The sequence below is a fragment of the Bactrocera latifrons genome, unplaced genomic scaffold, assembly GCF_001853355.1.
Source record: "Bactrocera latifrons isolate USDA-ARS-PBARC rearing strain unplaced genomic scaffold, ASM185335v1 scaffold_80, whole genome shotgun sequence".
Lineage (NCBI taxonomy): Eukaryota > Metazoa > Arthropoda > Insecta > Diptera > Tephritidae > Bactrocera > Bactrocera latifrons.
In genome coordinates, this window is record NW_017537490.1 from 1,129,751 (window position 1) to 1,154,482 (window position 24,732).

Consider the following 24,732-nt stretch of genomic DNA (forward strand, 5'->3'; position numbering starts at 1 on the left):
ACGCGGCGAGGCTAAAGAATTTKTATGACGAAACTTGTCAAAAGTGCAGGGAGATGAGGTCTGAGCTTTCGYCGGATTAATGTTGAAGAGTCTTGGTTGTCATATTTTCTACGAAYCTGGCGAATTGGCTAGCAGCTCAATAAATTTCTGGGTAGCTCTAGTCGAAACGGGCTTTTTGATACGTACTTTAAGAGTTCTGAGCATGACATCGGACATGCGTCTCTGGCAGTCCGAATAGTATTACTTGTGGTCTCACCTATTTAACATATCTAATCTAACCTAACCTATATAAATAATAATGATATTTTTTACTTGACTTTATAGTATAAATATGAGAATTCCTAGTAGGTATATTTTGAAATATGGTTGGATAACAAATGTTTTATCTCTTCAGTAGATAAACCCGGAATACATTTGCAGCATGCTATATAAAGAGCGGTTTGAAAATCATAACCCATTTTGGAGCGGCTCTCAAATCTCAACGACGCTCCATCGAGAACATCATCATAAGACGTAACGTAGGGAATACAAATTGAGAGCTGYCTGTGATCATTGGCTTGAGAAACTCATGCTACAAACTTTAATCGGTTGCCTCCATCTAAGCAATTTACGAAACTAATCTGAATTTAAAGCCTCAAAGGGTACGTGGTTGACCGACCGAGGAATCCACAGAGCCGAAGCTAGTAAAGGCATTTAGTGGGAGACGGATGCGTATTCCACATTCTATAATTATTGAAACAGGTGGTGAAAATTTTGTTTAAATTTTGTGACCATGACCACTGATCCAATATAGCCACCCTAYCATTTTAAATAAAAAAATTAACACTTCGAAACAATTGTTGTAAAATTTACAACTTTTCTTCGTAAAGTAACTTTGAAAGATAATTAAATGTATGTAGATATGTATTTATATGTTTTTTCAAGTTTCCCCAATAGAGACTTTAAATCTAAATTACAATACGGCACCGCATACGTATTCGGTTGCTTCTTATAAGTGTACATATAAACATTCTCTATTCCACTCTACTTACATACGGTTATACTATATGTAAGTATGTCGCATATTGTTGTTGTATTAGTAATTTATGCATGTTACGCTCGCTTGCTCCGAAATGCAGCTGCGACCCRGGTTCACTATCAGCAAATCGATTTATTGCTTAATGTAATTAAACTTCCATACATGCATACATACGTACATACAACAGCATAAGCACGCTATTTACGTACCTCGATACATACATATGTGTATACKTAWRAGTGTATATTTGCTTGTGCCTGTTATCACTAACACTTCCAATGGTCTCAATGCACACGGAGCAAGACGTCAACATTTAGGGATAATATCCTTAGTTCAAGCTGTATTTGTTGTTGTTAATTGTTTGTCTACAACTACATAGTACAAGCACACATATTTTCGGATGAAACATTTTGAGGCTCGACACCAATGCAATGCACAAATCTTGATTTAAGCCACTTAAGTCGATAGCCAAGAGACATTCAAATACCTTACTTGGCCCTGTTGAATGCTCTAATCTGTTTTAGTGAGTTTGTTTCGCACCCTACTGTCACACATCGTCGCAAATATTTGGGTAGCTTGAGTATACATATATGTGTGTAATCGTGATGGTGTTCATTGGCTGTTTTCTTATGTGACTTACGGGCATAGCACTGTTAAAAGCCAAAAGGATTGTATTTCGATTGGCAAAACTACYTAGTACTGTCAATTAAGTGTTCAGCTGCTATTGTAGTAGAAGTAGGAGGTACGTTTACTTAAACTTCATATGATAAAATAAGTTCATGCGAGAAGAGTTCGATATGCGAGTAACTTTTAGATTCCTAGTTTTTAGCATTAMGCTTCCCTTTTCTTGAAGTGGGTTATCTCAAGCAACCCAAATCAGCACTTTGTCTGTGTTGTTATTTCTTATCACAAAGGTTCAGGTGTTGCGTCAGACATAAAACACTACCTACCATATATTGCTCTTGTCTTTAGGTAAATTCTGCATGTCTTCCATGTCCAAAAATAAGGTGACATTGTATTTATTTTGAAAATTCTTTATTTATTCTTCCAAATCAATTTCATCCCCTTCAAAGCAATCCCCATTAGATGTAGTACATCAAGCCAACGGATTTCCAATCTTCGAAACACTGGTTGTAGTCACTTTCCGGGATGGCCCTCAGTTCCGTCTTCGCTGCGGCTTGAATATCGTATAAAAACGGTGGTTGCGGAACGATATGGGTTGAGTGAATTTAATGCAAATTCTTTGCTCAACACGTTTCGACATCGCAAAAACCGAAAAACTCACTTTTAGCAGCTCACAAAACGACACGTATCTCAAACACTAATGAATATTTTGACATGAAATTTGACATAAATGTGACTGACAGTACTGCCAACCTACAAAAAAAAAAAAATAATTCTCCAAATCCTTCGACGGGCGCAGTTTAAATTCAAATGTCACCTTATTTTTTGGGCACAGAATATTTTTATTATATATTGGTATGACTGTCTGTATCTGGTACCCGTGTCAAATGACATGTCAAATAATCATTATAYGCTTGTCTTTCTGAAGTACATAAAGTGGATTTGGTCATTTTTACGWTAAGTGAAATTATTCAACAAAGAAGTTCCATTAAATTTGCAATCAAATTTCTTTTGCAAAATGATCAAATGTTTTTGATTGGTACAAACTATTCAAAGAAGGTCGAGAACGCGTTGACGTCCACGGCGGCCATCAACATCAACTGATGACCAAAACGTCAGTAAAATAAAGGAATTGGTGCTGAAGAATCGACGATAACAACTCAGAGGTCTTACTAACATCGTTCGAATATCAGAAGGATTAATGAAAACAATTTTGAACGAYCATTTCGGCTTAAGAAAATTKAAAGCACRATTGGTTYCTAATTCACTCAACTTTTTCGAAGAACMGCGCCGAATTAACGTCTGTGGAGCAATGCTTTCTGACTCAAAAGATGCCATTAAACGTATTATTACTGGCCCTGAATCTTAGAACTATGCTTACGACCCGGAAGAGGACGAYAAATCGGTGAATATAATGGCAAAGGTGAGCCGGAGACAAAAAAAACCACGTCAAAACAAGTTTATGTTAACAGTTTTCTTCGATTATCCAGGTTTGATGCACTCCGAATTCGTTTCAATCAGCTTAACTGTCAACAAAAACCACTATTTGAGTGTTATGTGTCATTTGCGGGAAGCTATTCGTAAAAAGAGATCGGAATTTTGGGCCGACAACTCTTAGTTTTCGCACTACGATAATTCACAATCGCATACTGTATTTGTTCTTCTTGAGTTTTCCGCCAGATTTTCAACTAATATCTTGCCGCAACCACCATATTCGCCTGATTGAGCTCTGTATGACTTCTGGCTATTCAACAAATTCCCCGCTTCGGGGAAACCAGTTTGAGTCAATTGAAGATATTAAACTTGAGCAGCGCATTGAAGGCTATTGCGGAAATTAACTTTAACAACGGTTTCGAAGATTGGAAATAAGGTGGCACAAGTGTATAGGAGCCACGATGGATTAATTTGAGGAGAACGACAGAGATTTTGAAACAAAATTAAGAATTTTAAAATTACTATGTGAACAAAGTGTTAAAATTTTTTGCTCATAGTATATATTTTGTGTCTCGCTAAGTTCTTGACTTTTATTGTGCCCAGAGTTTCTTATATTTTTCTTTGGGTTTATTTCTCGATCTAAGGTTTCGAAGTGACGTAAGTACTTGTCTGGACTTAACCTAGTAAAATATACTTTAAAATTCATATAAACAAACATTTTCTTAATGTCTGGGTAGCAGCGATCGGTCAGTTAAGTTACTGAAATTAAAAGAAGTTAAGTAAGGAAGGGCTAAGTTCGGGTTCAACAGAACTCTTATACTCTTGCAACTTTCAGAAATAAAAGCAAGGGAAAKACYTTAAGAYGTAAAACGTCAACCTGAAGTAAAAAATGCAAGCAAATTTATATGTATATAAGTATAKACATACTATTTAAAAGTATTACTCATATGCTGACCGATACATAAGGTTTGTTAGAAAAACGAAAACCATTATATGTAGTATATGGAAGTTGGGGTAGTATCGACCAAATTTTGTCCATTTTTTCCAATACCACAAATTGTTAACATGTCACATGCTAAAAAACTAATAATAGAGAGAGAGAGAGAGAGAAGTTAGTCGGATGTTCGAAAATGCTGATATTAATTAAATTGAGGGCAAGTCAAGTTTTCGCTCAAATTTACTTATTTTTGGCATAAAGATACACTGTTATGAGTAAAACATGGTAGCTAATTTTCATTGAGATAACTCATATATTGGCCGATCTATGCGGTACAAACTCACCTGGAAGTTCGATTATATTTATGTATATTAGATATATGAGACTAACGGAAATAATTTCTATTATTTATCTCAACATTGGCCGATACTTTCGATTAAAAGACAAAGATATGGGATTTTACCAAAAAAAGTGTGGTGCCACGCCCAACGTCTGTTTTTTACATCGGCTCCAATAAAGCTTTCTCATACCATCCCAAAATTTTTACGTCTTTGACGCATTTAGTTTTTGATTTATCGCGCTTTTATTAGCTTTTAAATGTACCGTTATATGGGAAGTAAGCGGGGTTATCCTCCGATTATATACATTTTTACACAGTCCGTAGAAACTATTATAAGATTTAAGATACTCAGCAAATTTTTGATTGTTGTGGCTTCAGCGGCTTAGGAGATATGCCCATTAAACTTATTGGAAGGCGGCTTTATGCCCACTTTTCCAAAAAAAAATTTCTCACAGSTGCCCCTTCCACCAAATATGAGTTTTATATCTTAATTAGGTGCTTTGTTTTGGCACTTTATATTTTTTCGGTTAATGGCGTTTTGTGGGCGTGGCAGTGATCCGATTACGATTCTACGAACTCGAACTTTTTACACCCTGAGCAGGATATATTAAGTTTGTCACGAAGTTTGTAACACCCAGAAAGAAATGTCGGGATTCCTATAAAGTGTATATATAAAGGATCAGTATGTTGAGCTGAGTCGATTTAGCCACGTCCGTCTGTCCATCCGTCTGTCTGTACATATACGAACTAGTCCCTCAGTTTTTAAAATATCATTTTGAAAGTTTGCAAACGTCATTTTCTCTTGAAGAAGCTGCTCATTTGTCGGAATTGTCGATATCGGGCCGCTATCACACATAGCTGCCATACGAAAACTTTTACATTTGACGATGTATCTTCACAAAAGTTGGCACAGGTTATTTCCTAAGATAATAATGTAATCTCCGAAGAAATTGTTCAGATCAACTTACTATAGCATATAGCTGCCATACAAACTGAACGATCGGAAAAAAGTTATTGTATGGAAAACTTTTGCATTTGCCAAGTTATATTCACGAAATTTGTTATAGATTATTTCCTAAGGCAACAATGTTATCTCCGAAGAAATTGTTCAGATCGGTTAGCTATCGCATATAGTTGCCATACAAACTGAATGATCGAAAACAAGGGCTTGTTTAGAAAGCTTTCGCATTTGACGTGATATCTTCACAAAATTATCCACGGATTACTGCTAATAAGTTGTCAAAAAAGTTTTGCGGCATTTCTTGCGGTATTTTTATTGAATTTTCAATTGTTCATAAAACTTTTTTTTGATGACTCATGCCTAGCGCTTGACCGATGCTRCTTCTGCTACTTGGTCTCTATCGACCAATTCAGGAAATTTATCGCAATTTTCGACGACAGGMCTTCCGGAGCGTGGCGCATCTTCGACCACCTCTACAACAGAACGAAAACGTTGAAACCATCGTTGTGCGGTGGAAATGGAAACTGTATCGGGTYCATAAACTGCACAAATTTTATTGGCGGCTTGAGATGCATTTTTGCCTTTATCGTAGTAGTACTGTAAAATATGCCGTATTTTCTCTTTATTTTGCTCCATGTTTGCGACGCTATAACTCACGAACGACTTAAAAGAATGAATAAAACTAGAACTACGCGCTCTCAGCGCCAACTAGCGAAAATACCGCAAGACTTTTTTGACAACCTTATATAATCTCCGAAAAAAATTGTTCAGATCGGATTACTAKAGCATATAGCWGCCATATAAACTGAACACATAGTTACTAMAAGAAWTGCTGTACTCGCATTAATGCAAAACCTTTAGGAACGCTGAGAATTTTTATGAATTCATACCATGGCTTMTCGTATTTAAATAGTTAGCTAACTTGGATTTAAATTTAATAATTCAGATCAGTTTTTATATTATAAGAGTTTATATCRTAGTTGGCTAATCAGAATCGTATAAACCAAGAATCTCTTTCCATATCAAATATTGCAACATTAACATTTAAACTTTGCTTTTGATATTAATGCATAACTGTGTGCCGTTATAATAAGTTTATATACTACCGATTAGAATAGTTTTTGACGAAGGCGTAACGGTAAATAACATTTAAACTTAACAAGCAAATAAATGCTGTGCCATTAACAGTTTTTCAAACGGCATTCAATTACATATTTTTCGCAAAGTTGCTTTGAAGCTAATTGGCCGTATGTGCTCCCTTTGACTTCGTGCTTTTGGGATCGTCGGCGACCCCTTTTAAAAAATTTAATTTGCTAAAAGAACCAAATACGAGCGGGTGACTTCTCTTCAAAAAAATAGTAAAAGCGAATCYACTAAATTAACTTTGTGTAACTTTTGCGCTCAAAAGTAATACAAAATCAAAAAAGTACGCAAGAAAAAATATCCAAAACAATTCGTCTAATTAGAGAGTCTGACGTCGATGGCAACGGTACTGCCCGCCGGTTGTTGTAAATAGCTGCCGGCTTATTGTACATACAAATATTTTAATTCGTAAAACTAGTCGCGGCACAGCAAAAGACGAAGTCAGCCGAGTGTTAATGAACCCTTTGGCAAATGAAGCAAACTCAGTCCAACAGCTTTAATTACAGRGTAATGTTGGAGCAGCGGCTTATCAACACAGAGCATAGCTAAAAAGTCTAAAATGCAGATGAGCTTTACGCCGTCGCTAAGAATTACCGTACGACGCGAAATACTAGAAACTATCATAAGCATAACACGTAACACCTGTGGCTAATGAGCGCGCATCGTCGCTTTGTTCTGCGTGTATATGCAGTCAGACTGTTACACACTGGTTCGTAGTCTACTTAGCCAGTTGGCGCTGTGTCAGCAGTTAAGTTTTGTTGCGACATAAAGTGTTAAAGCGGCTGTAGCAGCAATGCTGTTGATGACCTTTAGCTTTGACACAGTATGTGCTATACATAATTAAATTGACAAARTCAAATAAAATAAAAATACAAAAGTAGTTTTCCAGGGACAGTTTGACRTACCAATAATGCCCTATGGTCGGGACTGGTCCACACTTGACACATACGAGTATTTAATTTTTTTTAGAACATTCAAGAAAAAGACAAAGCAGTAAGGAAATACAAGTTCGGGTGTAACCAAACAYTTTATAGTCSTGCAACTTGCAAGGAGGAAAGCCGGAGACTTATCGACGTTACTTACAGACGATTTTGAGAATTTTTGGACATTATCTCGATGCATTCTTTATTGCTTGATTTGTACACTGSAAAGTGAAAGAGTCAAATGGAAATAAAATTTTGTTATATGGACATATCGCCCGTTTTCGTACTGTGGGACATAGGAGTATTAAAATAATGTCTTGTACAGAATTTGATTGGAATTTGTCGAGCAAGTGCTCATGTATGGCTGTTCACCTAAATAGGAACAATGCCACGTCCCTAATTCAATTTTGATATGGGCTCTTATAGAGCTTGTTTGAATTACCTCGGGCGCAAAATTTAGTTTATCTGATCTCGCTGAATCGCTTTTATTTTTTGAAATATCGCGCTTTTAGTTATTTTCATCATAACCGTTATATGGATAGTGGACGGAGTTATAATGCGACGAGTCGGTTTTCAACTTATCTCGTCRTCCTGATCATTTATCTAAAAAGCAAAGCGACAATCTCCGAGTATATTGTTCAAATTGGCTCACTTGGTAGTTTTTTAGCTTTTTTTGAAGCTTCCCTCATCATTAGTCCTCATCCATCCAGAATAGCGTCCAATGCTCTTAGCGATTTACGTTTCGTGTATTCAGTTGACTCAAAAGGTTTCCYCGGAGCSGTYTAAATAGCCAGAAATCMCACGMAGCTACAGTAAATCASCATATTGGTTGTAAGCTTGGTGAAAAACTCACAAAGAATCAATGCAGTTCGYGACGTTGCATTATCGTGGTACAAAAACCAAGAGTTTTCGGCCCATAATTCCATCCTATTTTTACGAATAGCTTAGCACAAATGACGCATAACACTGAAATAGTATTCCTTGTTGACAGTTTGGCTGGTCGAAAGGAATTTGGAATGCACCACACCGCGATAAACGCAGAACAATGTCAACATATCCTTGATTTCTGACCTATCATAACGTGTTTTTTCGGCTTCGGCTCACCTTTGCCCTAATATTTGTTTCACAGATATTAACGTGACGCAGTTTTTTTGAAAAAAATTGAAAATTTCGAATCTCTCTTACTTTTCTTGGGCCCAAGTGACATTTTAAAATGGTATTCACTGATATTTTCGATAGTTGATGTTGATGGCCGTCCTGGATTTCTACGAACCAAAAATACTTGCTCGCGACAAACGATCGTCACTGAAGGTCTTTTTCAATACTCTGAACGTTTCGGCACCAGAAATTTGATGCCACATACAAAATTTAATGGAACTTAACTTAATTGAAGCGTTTACTAAACACTAATGATTATTTTGATGTGACATCTGGCACCTTCGCCTAAGTATAAAAAGTTAGCATCTTTATAATRCGCTAAATTTTCGCTACTCAAGCTTTTGGATATATCTTTGGGACGGTTTATTTGCWACAGCACCTCAATAAATAGACAAAACGGGTACCATATTCAGAAAAATCTATTTCTAAAGTTTCTGTTTCAAACAATGCCTTCAATGGTTCCACATTCCAATTAAGAGTCATTTCACTGTTATTCGTCTATGTAGATGGATTTCAATATAGATTTATAATTGAAGCCAATGAAAGACAGCAGCTCGAGTAAACTCTGCCCAGTCCACATTGATAATAAATTCAAACCGTTATATGCAACGATTGCGATTTCCTATTTGGTACTGCGGTACCCACCACCCACTTATGTTGGCATGTGTGTAAAATATATGTAGCAAAAAATGCATAGCAAAAAATATGCGTGAGCAAGAATAACTYAACACCCCCCTTAAATGCAGCAACTCTTATCAGCAGCAAGCCATACAGCAGCCGTCATGCATGTGTGTATGTGTGCGTGTACGCCCATCAACCAGTGTTGCCTTGCTGCATCAGTCACTCAAAGAAAGAAAGAAAAAAAAAAAAAAAAAAAAAATAAGAAAAAAACCGTTACCCGTCTACGTAATAATGATTGCGCCGACAAGCGAACTGACAATAGCAACGCTGTGAGACCGGGTCTGTGTTGGCTGTCAAAAGCAATTTTATACATTCATGTCACACCTTCACCGCTTTTGGCCTATTTCTTAGGCGGCCTTCTGCCTTTTTCTTCTCATATATTTTTTGCCAAGTTTTACTCTTTACACTCRCATATACTTATTACATTACTTTACATATATACATGCGTATATGTCTTACTTTTTGTAGCGCAAATTTGCAGTCATTAGAGCGAAGGCCGCCAGCGCACGTGGGTGGGGAATCGATGAGGTGATTGCTATACAGTTGTTTTGTGGAAGAGCCTCCGAACCATGTTGTGCTCTATTAAGCCTTACCTTAGCTTATGTCTTCGCTACATATACACGCGCATACATATGTATATATGCTTTGGCTTCCTTCTCTCAATTGCGCTTAAATACTGTTGCTGCCATGTACCGGCAAGAGTTCCCACATCCTAAACGTTTTCGAAGAATTCCTTTGACTTGATTAGATGCTGTTAATAGTGACGAGAAGCCCAACACATACTTGTTACGACAGTTAGGCGAGACTTGTTGGTAGAGGCAATGTTTGCTAAGTGAAGTGAAACGAGTTCTGTTGAGCTTATGGATAAGCTTTAAGCCCTTGAAGTTAGTTATTTGCGTAGTTAGAGTTGAAGCTTTTAATTATCTTTATTTAAGTATGACAGTCAGGCAACTTGTGCTGGTAGCATCTATGCAGTTATTTGAGATTGAAATTTGTGTAGAGAAACGTCAGGAATAACGCTCCAACAAAGCAAACTTTTTAGATTTTGAGTTCGTTTCGCAAGGCGCTAAAAAATCAACAAAGCGCTAAAAAAGACGGTGATTTGCAAATTTAGATATGGATGACTGACTGACTGGAGGGTATGAGGAATAGATATGGAGWTCGGCGTCTTTACTGATTTCCTCTAATGCACATTTTTAATTTCCACGCACCAACCAAAGGCGGAGTCGAAGATTACAAATCGGCTGAGAGCTTTAAATGTCAGTATCAAAAGTTTTTTCTACACTCACTTATTTTTCTCCGTTTTATGTAGATCGGGTTTTGGTGCCCTTGACGACCTATGAGATGGTGCCTACAACTTGATGATTTAAATGAATTTGGAGTAAGAGAACCACTCATTCCAACAGCTCTCAGGCTTAATTTGGGATCTAGCAATACGCTGTTCATTTGATAATATGACCTTATGTTAAAGAAAATTTGAACTTCACTRTTTCCGACCTTTAGTCCGTCGCGAAATTAATGAACTCGTATTTACTTGATATTGTCGGGCAAATTCAATGTTTTCACAATTTTACTCGAGCAGAGTTTTCTTTCTTTGAATTCTTCATGAGCTTAATAGAAAATCGTTTTACGAATTCTCCAGTGTGTTCTGTTGGAGATTTTATGATTGATCAAACAGTTTTTAYTCCCCTCATTGCAAATAAATCTGTGTCAACAAATCATGTCAATCAAATAGTGTTWATGCAATTGAAACTTGAACTTTTTAAGTTCATTTCCATTGAAATTTCAAATAATTTTTTTTGTCGATAAAAAAACAGAGGAATCTCAGGCGCTCTGTAAAGTTCGTGTGAAACTTGAAATAGTCTCAAGACTACGGTTTTTGAACTGGTGACTACTGATTGAAGGTTTTACTTTAAGACCACCCACATTTRGGTTAAAAGCCRTTTAGGTTAAAAGCCTTGGGACTAACTCAACCGATTTAAACTAAATCCGTTTTATAACATTACCAGGTTCCAGTGTGTGCGAAATCGGGCTATAGCTACGCCTGGTTCCYATATAACACAATTAGAAATAAGGAACAATTTATTTAATGACTCTCGAAAACTCACAACGTCCACTCATCATATGTTGTCATCGTCCATGCCTCTGCACCATATAGTATGATGGGAATAATAAGTCGCTTATAGAGTTTGATTTTTTTTCTTGGAGAGAGGACTTCACTTCTCAATTACCTATTCAATCCGAAGAAGCAMCCGTTTGACAAAGAGTTATTCTGCGTTGGATTTCTAGGTTTACATTGTTGTTGTTGATTCCAAGATAGACGAAATTGTATACGACTTCGAGGTTATGACTATAAACAGTGACGTGGGAGCCTAATCGCGAGTGCGACGACTGTTGGTTTGATAACAAGATATAGTTCGTCTTGCCCTTGTTCACCAACAGCCCCATTTGCTTCCCCATATAAATTTTGGAAAAAGCAGAACTAACGGCGCGAWTGTTGAGGTTATTAATATCAATATCATCGACATACGCCAGCAGCTCTACACTCTTATAGAAGATGGCATCTTCTCTCTTTAGTTCGGCACCTTGAATTATTTTCTTCGAGAGTGGATTAAAGAAGTCGCTTTTACCACGGTGTTTGACGCAGATTGTGATGTCTCCCTTTTTGTAGATTGGRCAGAGCATACTCAAATTTCAATTGTCAGTCATGGTTTCGTTGAACCATACTCTACAAAGAAGCTGATGTTTGCTTCTTATCAGTTCTTCGCCGCCGTTTTTGAATAGCACGGTTGGCAATCCATCATCACCGTCGCTGTGTTGTTCTGCAGAAGTGAAAATGGTGTAGCAAACTGCTGCATCGTCATCGGTTTGGGAATCGGGTTCTACTTCTCCTGACGTTATGCTTTCACTGSCATTCAGTAGGCTGGAAAAGTTTTCTCTCCACATAATTTTAGCATGCTCTGGTCATTAGTCACTTGATCACCTCAGGGGGTTCTACAGAGGTATTGCTGTGGTCGTGAAACTTGTTGTTAATCGCCGCATTTTTTTTTTTTTTTTTTTTTTTTTTTTTGGAGAATTTTCGAGCATTTCCTTTGTCGAATGGTCAAGCAGTTCATTCACTCGCATTTCGGCCCCTCTCCTTTTTTGTCTGCAAATGGACCTCGCTTCCTTCTTCAGATCTCGGTATTTATCCCATCCCGCTTGAGGAATYGGTTGAATACTTCCATTAGCGCCCTTATACATTATACTATATAAAGATTTTCGAACTTCCGGGTGACTTTATACCGCATGTATCGGCATCCTATATATGTGAGTTATCTTAATAAAATTGAAAGAGCGTGCTTGTCTACTAACGGTGCATATTTATGCGAAGAATGAATAAAATCGGCTGAAAACTTGCGTTAGACCCCATATAGTTAATAAACCTTATTTACCTGAAGGAATTTCCCCGACTTTATTATATAATATTAGGAAATGTTCGGTTTASCCGAACTTAKCCCTTYCTTGCTTGCTTATTTTTAATTTCCGTTAAGTCAAGTCGAAACCTTATTTAATGCCATTTTAGCAAAAAACTGATAAGAAACATTTTCTACTAGTACAAGTACAAAAAGAAATTCTGAAATAAATATTGAAATGAAAGGCATTTAAAGCTCAAATTTACTTTTTCCTTCGTTGAAAATGTATTAAAGAGTAAAAAGTTCTCAAATTCTTTCGGTTACTTCTCTATTACTGCTTGACCATGTGAATGCAATAAATGTACGTATGTTTGCATTTACTTTCACATTATTTGGTACCAACTCCAGCCAGCCATTTCAGCATAGTTCAATAGAAGTGGCAGCGTGCACACAAAGCCCTCAGCAAACCGGAGATAGAAATGCTGAACGAAAAGGAAACCACTAAAATACTTGAAGTYAGTCATGAAAATAGAGTAGCAAACTCCTCGAACACTGGTAAATAGAGAGAGAGAGAGAGTTGAAATAATTCTCGGCATGCTTCGTCTAAGCAAATTAATGCTTGCGTTGCTATGTGCCGGAAAAATGTATACTCGTAATCAAAGCTTGCTATGGAAAGCATTTTTCGAAATTATTCCATGACCTCTTGGCTGGTTTCATATTTTTCGTGAAATGTTCAAGGGACAAAGAGAAACACAAATGTTTGCTGCTCATTTTTAATTAGGGAAAAAAATAGGTTAATCTGGGAACCTTCAACCAAATTTCTTGTGTTGAATTTCCTAGATAAAAAATAACGAATTTATTTAATAATTAAATAAAACTRATGGAAAAAGGATTTCCATGACAACGTAGCCTCCGATAACCGCCGATAAAAGGTGAAGGTCAGTCAGGAAGAATCAAATTTTGAAGCCACCATAATCTTAAGTCGTAGTCCAAGTAGAGATACTTTCTTGAATAGCCCTTTTTTAGCATATCACGTGTGAGCCGWGTCAAACTGTCATTATTTTTATTCAGTATTGTTTGGCATTTCATCACGGATAGACTTCCGCCTGAATAACGTTTACAAATCCTTCAATCTTATTACGAAAATTCATGTTCTGCATAGAATGACTTTCGCGTGCTACGCTCAACTTATGGTCAAATTAATCGGCCTACTGAGCATATTATTCGCTACACCATTACCGCTCTTGAGCCCAGCATTCATTGTTGAATAATATTCGACCGAATAGGKCACATCCAGCCCCTAGCGAAGAWATACATATAGCAGCCGTAGCTGAGAGTGTACACGATAACCGTGGAAAGTCGATTTGGCGCCGTTCGCAGSGACTTGGGCTGAAGTATGGAACGACTTCACGTATGTTAYGTCTAGATCTTAAATTGAAAGCGTATAAAATACAKCTTGTGTAAACTTGYGCTCTRCCTTCCCAAGCAACATCGCTTCGCYCTATGAGCTCTTGAAAAGTCCAAGAAGATCCGACGCAGCCTGATGAGATTTAMGAGCTGTGATTTCAAAAACAACGGTTTGGTGTGATTTGTAGGCCGGTAGAATCATCGCTCCATATTTCTTCAAAAATGAGCCAGGTGAGAACTTAGCCGTCAAATGCGACCGTTATCGCGCCATGATAACCGACTATTTGTTGCCTGAAACTGAAGTTCTTGATTTTGGCGACATTTGTTTTCAACWAAACGTGTCATCTCCCACGCACTGTCTCTATCAATGGATTTATTGAGAGAACWSTTCGAYGAGCGTATAATTTCRCATTTTGGGCCGGTCGATTGGCAATCAAGATCGTGTGWTATCACACCGTTMGACTTCTGCCTGTGTGGATATGTAAAGTCTAAATTGTGTGCGGACAATCTCGCTTCGATTCARGCCTTGGAGCAAAACATTACGCTTGTCATTTGCCACAGAATGAGTCATCGCTAATTAAACTCAACAGATGGACCACCTGAGACATTTTCAAGAAATAAATGCCRAAGAATGTGCCTTCGAATGATAATAAACATTTCCCATTAAATTTGAAGTTTCTGTGTTTTCTCTTTACAAAGTAGGGAAACTCGAAATGGATCACCCTTTACATATGTATGTACATATGTACAAATCGAGTTGAGCCATTATGTTCTCTAAGGTTATTCAGTACTAGTTCATCTGCTAATACACATGCAAATGTCATAGTTCTAGTATCTATTTTGCAATATTTCCAATCTCTTTCTTAAATACAATTTTTTCCCGGCTACCTATGTATACACTTCGTACAGGCTCTTTGCATCAATAACAATGAAAATGTTTTTGAAAGCTATGTTGACAAGTAGTACTCTTGTTCATCGCCATCACTATCGTCAACATCTTTGTCAATGTCCATGTTAATACTTAAGTTATCTCCACCCCGACCGYTGTCAGTGCCGTTCAACTTCCTTGAAATGTTAGCCCATTCATTCTTTATGCGCGCCCAGCTCTCCACCTTCTCTGCTTTTATCGCACTTTTCAGTTACGAAACCCCTTCCGTATTCGCCCCCATTCACCTTTAGCAGCTACTGTTTTGTTCTATATTCGCTCGCCCATGGCAGTGTTGAGGAAACTTTAGTGATGTTGATGGCAAACTTTTGATTGATGTGGGAAAAGTCATGACGATATTAAGTGGCAAGTGCAGAAGGGTGTACCGGCAGCTGTAAGCTGAGTGCGAAAGTCCCTGTTTGCCTACTACTTGGCCAAATATATGTAAATATGTATGTATATAGGTAAACAAGCATACATACTTACATAGTTGAGATCGCAGCTGTAAAAACTATTTATATACATACATAGGCACACAGAACAATAACGGTAATAACGCCGAAAAAAAGTAATAAGCAATTCATATTTATGMGGGAGGGAAACACAGGGTGATATTAACTAGAACTTTAGTTATTAATTAATTACTGAAAGATGCATGTGACACACTACGGTTACTGGGGGAAGTAAAATCAATTTTGATTTAAAGTCTTTATGCTGTAGGAAACGTAAAGGCGGTTTGACAAACTTTAAAGTAATTAAATGGTGGTTTGATTGAAAATGGAGGCGGATGAATGCTAGATCGCAGGCGGCCGCACTTAGTGCATGATTAGGCTCATTGTGATCTTGGGTGGTTGTCACATTAAGCCTTGTACAGCAATTTAGTAAATAAATCAGCTTTCTTTCACCACAGCTGCTCAATCTCACACATATGCTGTTTAATCTGGCTGAGAGCTGGGCATTCGCATAAATATTCTTTCAGACTCCCATCATTCTTCATGCTTCTTCTGCATTCAATCGAGCATGCTTTTCTCCATTTTCTAAAACCTGAATCTTAAGGGTAGATGCCCTGTGATGATCACTGTAACATCAGCAAATTTTCTTTTGCCTAGGAGTATGAGTTTTTGGTTGTGTCCACCAAAAACACTACCACAACGTAACTTTRTGGTATGGCCTGTGTTGCTAGTATTCCAAGACCTGAAGTGTTCCTCTAGAGTCCATTGCTTCAAACAACTTTGAAGGAGTTGAATGGCCTGTGATATCTTAGTGGAATTGTCTTTCCAACTGTTTCCGAGAGGGCCAGCACGTCTGCTTTTCAAGTTCTTCTATATCTGCATGATTGGGTATGCAGATGATTTAACCAAGTTTCCTATTGAGAACCTAGTCATTGCCTGCTTACATAATCTAACTTAATGATACTTAGATATGGCGCTACTTATAACCTTAATTGATGTTTTATTATTCACTACAAAGTTTATGGACTTGCTGGTTAGAGCTAAAGCCCACTTAGCATCTTCTGTTAAGCCAACAATTTCGAAGTGAAAGACTGAATAGTAGACCTTTAATTTGAAGCTACATGGTTTACTAAGGAAGAAGCTGGCTTCTGTTCCTAACTCAGACTTAAATGCGTCTGTTAATATGTAGGTTTCGTCGTTGGAATTGTCGATCAYAGAACCATTAGTCCATTCTTCTCTAATGGGAARTGGAAATGTTGTGTTTAATTCCTCATGGATCTCTCCTTTTCTCGATCAATACTTTGACAAACGAAGCACCGTCGAATCTGCTATTACAAACTTTCATATTACTTTTAGAACTTATTGGTTATGGCCGACGAACTGAAGGTCGGACTATTTGAGCACAGGTTTCATTTGTCACTAGAAATCTCAGTTCTGAAAAGCTCTTAAAGTTAAGATCATTGACTCTGAATTTTGGTAGTAATCTTTAATAATTTCGACTCGCTGTCGGCAAACCTTACTGAAGAGAAATGTCTAAGAGCAGGAAAAAATATGGCGTCGTTTGCTGTGCCTAAAACCCTTATTCGACCCACACACTCGTTAGCTCATGTTTAATTTTTCAYTAAAAATCTCATTTCAAAATCTCTATCTGTAGGTTCGGACTCGACCTACTAAACATCATATGCAACATAAAAAAGTGTTTTTTGTTCTATTATTTATGTTGTGCTTTCAGCGTCGCCTTAGATCTGGTAAATCGGTCAACAAGCTGTTGTATTATTAATTCCATACCAAAAGTCTTGACAAATTTGTTCAAACAACATTTGCAGGAGCTGATTGCGGTACAGAAAGGACAGTTATATCAACCGTCCTAGTGTAATCTCCGAGAACTTCGTCGTAAGGATCAGCCCTATAACCTGACCGAACTTAACCTTATTTTCTTCACTGTGGCATTCGAGAAGCTTTCATTTGAAATATATTTTTAAAATTGGACTCATGGTCTCATGAAAGTGGACAGAGTTGCCATCACGCCAAATATGAAATTGTAACAAAGTGTATGCATGTATTCCGAGGCTTTTTTCTTCTTTTCATTGGTAGTGTCTTTCACGTGACGGGTCCGACAGCGCACAACCCTAAGGAGGCATGATTCGCCTTCTCACTTTCGATCCATGAAGTTGAGCGAAAAAATTTTTTCAATAAGCTTGGATGCTGAAGTTTTTGCTGCAATAACTGCTGGTAGTGCTATCAGAGTCGATCCCATCTCCATGTTGAATAGAAAAAATTATGCTTCCATCGCGCTGAAAATCGTTTAAGTGGTGGTAGTAGCGCCCAGCAACCAGAAAACCCATGGTATTGGCGCCTAACATTTTCCCTACCAGTTTGAAAATGAGTGAAGTTTACGAATTTTTCCAACGTACATATATTCATGCCACTTATTCTCATAAACTCTGTACAAATATGCTTGTAAATATACTAGCAGACAAATTTTTTCAATATTCATACCCTTCGAGCCCAGAATACCTGTGGCTTTGTGTAGGCGTGTAGGCGTGCGAACGGAATGCGCATCACAATTTTTCGCACTTCCCCACCCCGCCACCAACAAAAACCTTTTTTGTGTTGCGGCAATTGATGAGTAGTTGTGGTAAATGCTGAGTGGTTTGACGAAAGTTGGTCGGTATTCAATAGAGAGTCGAGTCGGTGTATACCTGTCTCTTATACACATCTCCCCGCCACTAACAAAAACCTTTTTTGTGTTGCGGCAATTGATGAGTAGTTGTGGTAAATGCTGAGTGGTTTGACGAAAGTTGGTCGGTATTCAATAGAGAGTCGAGTCGGTGTATACTATGTATGTATGTACGTACCGTAGTTAGATGACTTGTAGGCTGCGCAGAGCTTTATTGCCAGCAATACCGATGTTGAGGTTGTTGTTTGATTGTTTTTATTTTTGTGTGGGTGGGTTGCCGGTTGCCATCAGCTGGACATTTGGTATTTCGTAGGTTTTCACACTAATTGCCATGTTTTTGGGAAATTAACTTTTCGATGACTATGCGCAACAACAGCAAGAACAACAGTAACAACAACAAGAACACRCAAACAAAATGTTTTGTGAATAGAGGAGCAAAGTGCCAGCAATTTTGGTTTGATATTGTGTTGGAGCTGGTGGTTGGGGGTGTGGGCGAGAGGGTCTTTGGTGTTCGGGTGAGACAAATTTTTGTTGCTGCATACTTGCCTACAATTATTTCATATTTCGAAATTTAACAAGGCCAAAAGTCTTGTACTTCCCATCAAACTCACACACACACAAACACACTCTGGTAGCTTCCTGGTAGGTATATTGAATTCGCCGCACAACCTGCACTACTTTATCCTGCCTATCCTGTTTGGTTAAAGTTTCGTCGTGCACTCCACAGGCACTCACACAGAAACACATTTGTGTATACTATATACATACATACATATGTATGTGTGTATGTATAAACAAATATATATTACATAGTTTGTTAGTTGGTTAGTTAGTTAGTTTGCTGCTGCTGCTGCTGCTGAGTTGAGTTGAGTTTGTTATTTGCTGCTGTTGCACGTTTACCAGCAGCATTGGCTTTTCCATCCCTTGCTTGTTGTAGTCGTTGTTGCCTGCCAAAAGTACGCAACAAGCTAAACTCGTCGACAGTCGCCGCTGCCATTGCTTAACTTACTTCATAAGCACTTGTCTTAAGCCATGCATCTGCCTGCCTGGGTCTGTGTGTGTGTATGGCAGCGTGCATGCATGAGTGTGCTAAAAGCTTCAACAATTTGTGGCATCGTCTGTGGTGCTTAATTAAAAATGTGTGTTTTTGTTGTTGCATTTTACTTTTTTGTTTGTTTGTTAAATTTTACTTTGTTGTAAGCGTTTTAAGTATCCATTGCTGCGGTCCAAAATTAGCACCACCAGCTTCTACCCGTGCACATACATTTCGTATTCTGAATCTCTACACTTTTCATTATGCGTTAATTTTATTTAAAAGCTTTAACTTAATTTTGCTCATTAAAAGTTTTCGTGTTTAAGGTTAAGGTCGTGCTATTTGCCGAAGGTGAGGATTATAAAAAATTAAATTTGGGATTTTGTTTCACTGCGTGTGCCAAAGTAAGCGGACACTTTTGAAAATATTAAATATGAAAGACTTCGAAAACAGGAAAAAATATTGTAGTAAATTTAAATACAGAAAAACTAAAATATTTTGCTTACGACCATCTTGTTGGTTAGAATTTACGAAACTTTTATCCAAATACCTGGTATTTTGTGTTGTTGTTGTTGTTGTAACAGGTGTCTAATCCTCGTTAGGATGGTGAAGATTAGATAAATGGTTATTGACGTCATTCCACTGGTCTTTTCTCACTAATAACACTTCACATGTTGGCTACGACCTGAATAGTCAAGTCTTTTTTTTTTCTTTATAATTTWAGCCGATATACATAAGTTATCTTAGAAGGTCGTAGGGTTGATCTAAAAATCGGTGAATCTCAGTTGGACAGATATTTGTTATTTTTGCCTATACTTGTTCCTTTATGTGCATTACCTCTTAGAATCTAAGTTATAGAACAACATAGAATCTATATCATGGATCGACGGAAAGTTCTGAGCTCACCACAAATTTATTGGGGGGGGTTAATATCAATCTCAGTCACTTTGCTAGATTTTCCAAATGTGTGACTACCGAGATATATAGATAGATAAATAATAAAAAAATGAGATTTTGCACTGCGAYCYACGGTCTATTKTGCCCTCCCCTATATCATRTATGGTCACCATGGTCCAGCATCGTGAACAATTCCAGCAGCCTGCTGGGCGAGACTGAGTTGGTGTGATCACTGCCCACATAGATGGAACAGGGGGCTTGTTGCTGCTTCTGCAAATTGCTGGGCAATCCTAAATCAGGTGTTCTGGGGTATCTTGCTCCGTGTGATAGAACCGGCAGTTTATGCAAGAGACTATGCCCATGTYGGACAAGTGCTTCCKGATCCTACAGTGCTACAGTGTATAGAGCGCGACAAGTAGGCGAAATTTGTCTCGCGGAATTTGATCATTTCCTTAAACCTTCCGAGGTTGTAACATCCTAGAAGTAGCTCGGCATTACTGCTGCCTGCTGCCAATATGCCCTTTTATGCCTAGGCAGTCAGGTTAGTTGTAACCGGTTGCACACTGATTGACGGTTCAGCCCTCCTATACACTGGTCCACTATAAGCGATTTAATCTCATACCCTGAAATTGCCTTTAGTGCCGCTTGACTTACGCTAAGTATGGTGTTTGCGATAGTTGCGGTAGAGATTGAGTTCTGTGCACTGACTTGTAGGAAATACTTCTGCTTGAAAGATGCTCGGAAAACGTTCCATTAGTATGGATAGTTTGATATGCGGTCCAGCAATGCCTGCTCTACCGATATATATTAATCTCAGACTGGTAAAAGTCGGGCAATGGAGGAAAAACTTTTTACTTACCGATTTAAATAGGGTAAGATCCTCGAAATAACAACCCTTGGACGGATGAATCCGAGCTAATTTCGGTATCGTAGAACTAGCTGTTGTGGGAATAGGARTTCCACAGGTCCAGTGCTAGAACGCATTAGAACACCAACTCGCTTACACCTCATGAGCTGCAATCTCATTGGCTTTGCAATTTCCGGCGMTSCCGCTGTGACYGGGCACCCATACAAGTCCAATATGGCAAAAAGTCAAATAAGACTGATATTGGTCTATGGAACCACAATGTCGTGGTGTAGGTCGTTACCTGACACTTTGCCAACCTAGTTCGAAGTAGAACCGGGGGGCAAGAGTTATTCTGTGTTGGATTTCGAGGCTAATGTTGTTGTTGGTTTTGATGGTTGGTTCCAAGGTACATAGATTCTTAATGTTTTTACAGATCATCAAAATACGGTTTCTCATCCAAGGATGTTTTCTTCTTTTTATTGGGGGTATTTTTAACGTGGCGGGTTCCAAACCCAGCGCACAACTCTGGTGAGATATTTTTCGCCTTCTTATTATAAATCGCCTTTAATGGAAAACATAAGCTGCTTGAACCAATGTAACAGAATCGTTTCTATTTTTCTTTCTGCTTAGTTTCGTATTTTCTTGCGTGAAATTCTACACATGAGCCCATCCTCCGATTACCTGCTCCTATACGAGTAATTACATAAGCCATATTTGCTTACACGTAAACTTTCTGTCTTAGCAGTTGCCTTGATCCCTACATGTTGAACCATGGCCATGAAGACAGGCYCCATGTCCCCCTGTGTCTCTGTACATACGCGACCTAGTCGCCCAGTTTTTGAGATTTATATAGATCTGTACTTTTGCATATGAGCTTTTTTACTCAAGACTATGGAAAACTGTTTTCATTGAAAATATATCCTCACGMGATTTGACATAGAGGAGGCGTAATATCATAATTTCTTCTACAACCGTATATTAGATTTCATTCCAGTCGGCGACTACATTATTTTGAAGTTATTTGAGTTGGTTTTTTATGGCGGCGGAAAACATTCCTGAACTAATTTCGAATGTTGCCGAGTTGACCCTCCATGGCCGGGAAAAAAGCCGGATACGCTCTGATTACCACTGTTGAACTAATTTGCGGCAGTAGTACATATAATGACGGAATTCTTGATACCGTCATTAACTCGCTATGAATTACATTGAGTCGAATCGCGTCGCGTATACAATGAAAAGGATTTTTTTCTTCATCGTGTTCATAATTAGACCGCTCTGTACGGCTTTAATTTTTTTCTTTCCAAAGTAAATAGTTATTGGACTTTATGGTGAAGCCTTGACCCACACCAACAACCAGCTAAAGCTGCTAGCTGCCATCCAAAAACGAATTTATCTGCCGTGCACGAAGTGCCGCTGCAAATCCTTCAAGTGTAAAAATGTCACTGATTCCGTTCATCACCGTAAGAATGATGGGTTTGATGCTTAGCTAAACCTTGGGCATCTTATATTAAACTACTCAGATATGTATATCCAAATATCTACATACTTACATACATACATATACCAAAGGCACGTCTGTCTTTTCCAGTAAACTTATGCATGCTCATCCATTCTTACATTATCTACCTTGTTTTCTTGTGCTTCCCCAAATATTATACTATTTTTCTTTCTGCTTAGTTCCATAATTTCTTGAATGTCACCAAAATGCTCATAAATTTGGTATAATAGACTTTTGTCATATCAGCCAACTGCACATGACTGAAATGAGAGCAAAAAACAAGGTGAAATAATGCAAGTAATGCCCGATGACTTACGAGCGAAATAAAGCCAAAATTTGACAGCAGAAAAATTATGCCAGGCTGTGTTTAATGCGTATGCATGCGTACCTACGTACATACATACATATGTGTAGGTGTATACATACATAATGCATTATCTGCGTGGAAATTACGGTCAATTTTTTTAAGCTATRTAATAAAGTTTTATAGAAAAGTTTACATACATATGTACCTTTGAGTTTTTGTCGCAAAAGTCAGAAGTCCAAGCTTATGAGGCTTGTTGTTTCATCGGTTCAAGTATTGGTTTGTGATGTGTGGAATCGCAAACTAAGTGGGTTAAACAGATTTTATAGTTCAACTCTGTTTCACAACCAAACGATGAAGTGCTTAATTAAATCCGTTGAAAACGGCTGGTGAAAGAACGGTTGATGTATTTTACACCATGATAATCCACCATCACATCGAGCCACGATTGTGACCGAATTTAAAGGCAAAAACGCAATGAATATCATCGATCAACCATCGTATTCTCCAGATTTGGCTCCGTGTGATTTTTTCTTATTAGTCAAATTAAAGCTGTCGCTCCGTGGAGCCCGTTTCAGTTGATAAAACAAAACTCACTGAAGAAGCTGAAGGTCATCCCAAAAAATGTTTATGAAAACTGTTTCGAGTACAGAAAAATCGGTGCCATAARTGTATTATATCTGGTGAAGATTACTTTAAAGGCGATAAAATAAATATTGATGAATAATTTAAAGTATAACTTTTTTGAACTACATTTTTTTTCCCTCCATTTCCACTTTCTCTGCGCATAACCTACACAATCAATTATACTCTACATATCTTTTTCAGGTGAAATTAAACAGAATCCAGTGTTCTGTGATAATACCTCAGATAGTAGTAACGCGCTTAAAATAGAGTTGAAGAGATTATTGCATATACATACATTAGGGTGATTCAAAAAAAAATTTTTTTTTTGTCTTTTGGTACTCTGGTTCCTAGACACCTCTAAGGAAGCCTCTCCAAGAATGAGTTCTTAATTGTAACGGTAAGGTCTCCTACTTACAATTTTCTATTTTTGCTTATTATCATATAGAAAGCTTTATATCTCGCCTCCAACTACTTGAAAAAATATCTTATTCCTTAGATTTTGTAGGAAATTGAATGCTCTACAAAAAAGGTCTGTACGATTTTTTCGTAAACCCAACCGTTTAAAGGATATTAGCAGTTAGAGTTTGATTATTTTTGGAAAAATTATTTATTTCCTATGAATTTTATAACTCAGAGAAATAAAATCAGTATGAATGATTTTTTAGAGTATACTCGTATAATATACATATATTATATAATAACCAACCATTCTTGAAATAATAAATAATGCAAAACATATAATATTTCTAATAAAATGTTCCTTATTTGTATCATTTCAGCATACAATTCCTATGCGCGTTGAGTTAAACTAAAAATTCCATATGAATTCGTTTCATAACATTTGAAACAGCTTAAATAAATAGAAGCCAATAAATTATAGGTAAGTGTTGAATTTATATTCTGTTTTTTTTTTWWTTTWAWTTTTTTTGCCATACTGGCTTCATTATTAAGTAATTTCTTAGAAATTAAAGAAGCGGTTAAAATAGAAATATTCTATATTTATTTYAAAAAGAATCGTTAATAAATATTACCTTAGAACAATTCAAAAATATAAGTTAATAGCTTAAAATGCATTTTACTGTACTTTATGCTCCTTAGCGGCCAGTGATATGATATGTTGAAAATAAACAAAATCTGTTTTTCATTCAAAAATTCGTTAACTTTGTCTTTTATATGTTATATATACATACATATATAGCTTGACTTTATCAGACCGTCAWGGCTGTTCTAATAGTTCTGATGGATTTTCTGAGATTCCTTTTCAAGTTTCAACGTTTAACGTTTCAAATATTTGATAATCAAATCACAGTTGTTAATAATACAGAGCAACTTTGAGTTATGTGAAGCTTCATAATTAATCTTTGCCGTTTTATGTGCTTATGAACGGCCGCGTCAAACAAATTTAAAGTTTCAGCAATCTCCTGAGTTGCTTTTCGACGCTCCAGCGA

At 37.4% G+C, this 24,732-nt stretch overlaps 1 protein-coding gene across 3 annotated transcripts in view; it reads left to right on the forward strand.

Annotated features, from left to right (window-relative positions):
* Positions 1 to 24,732, forward strand: part of LOC108976865 (cadherin-87A) — a 175,702-nt gene that overhangs the window by 75,315 nt on the left and 75,655 nt on the right. For all 3 annotated transcript variants that reach the window (XM_018946243.1, XM_018946245.1, XM_018946244.1), the window contains exon 3: positions 24,064 to 24,164. The gene's annotated coding sequence lies outside the window, so the exon portion shown is untranslated. The remainder of the gene's footprint in view (positions 1 to 24,063; positions 24,165 to 24,732) is intronic.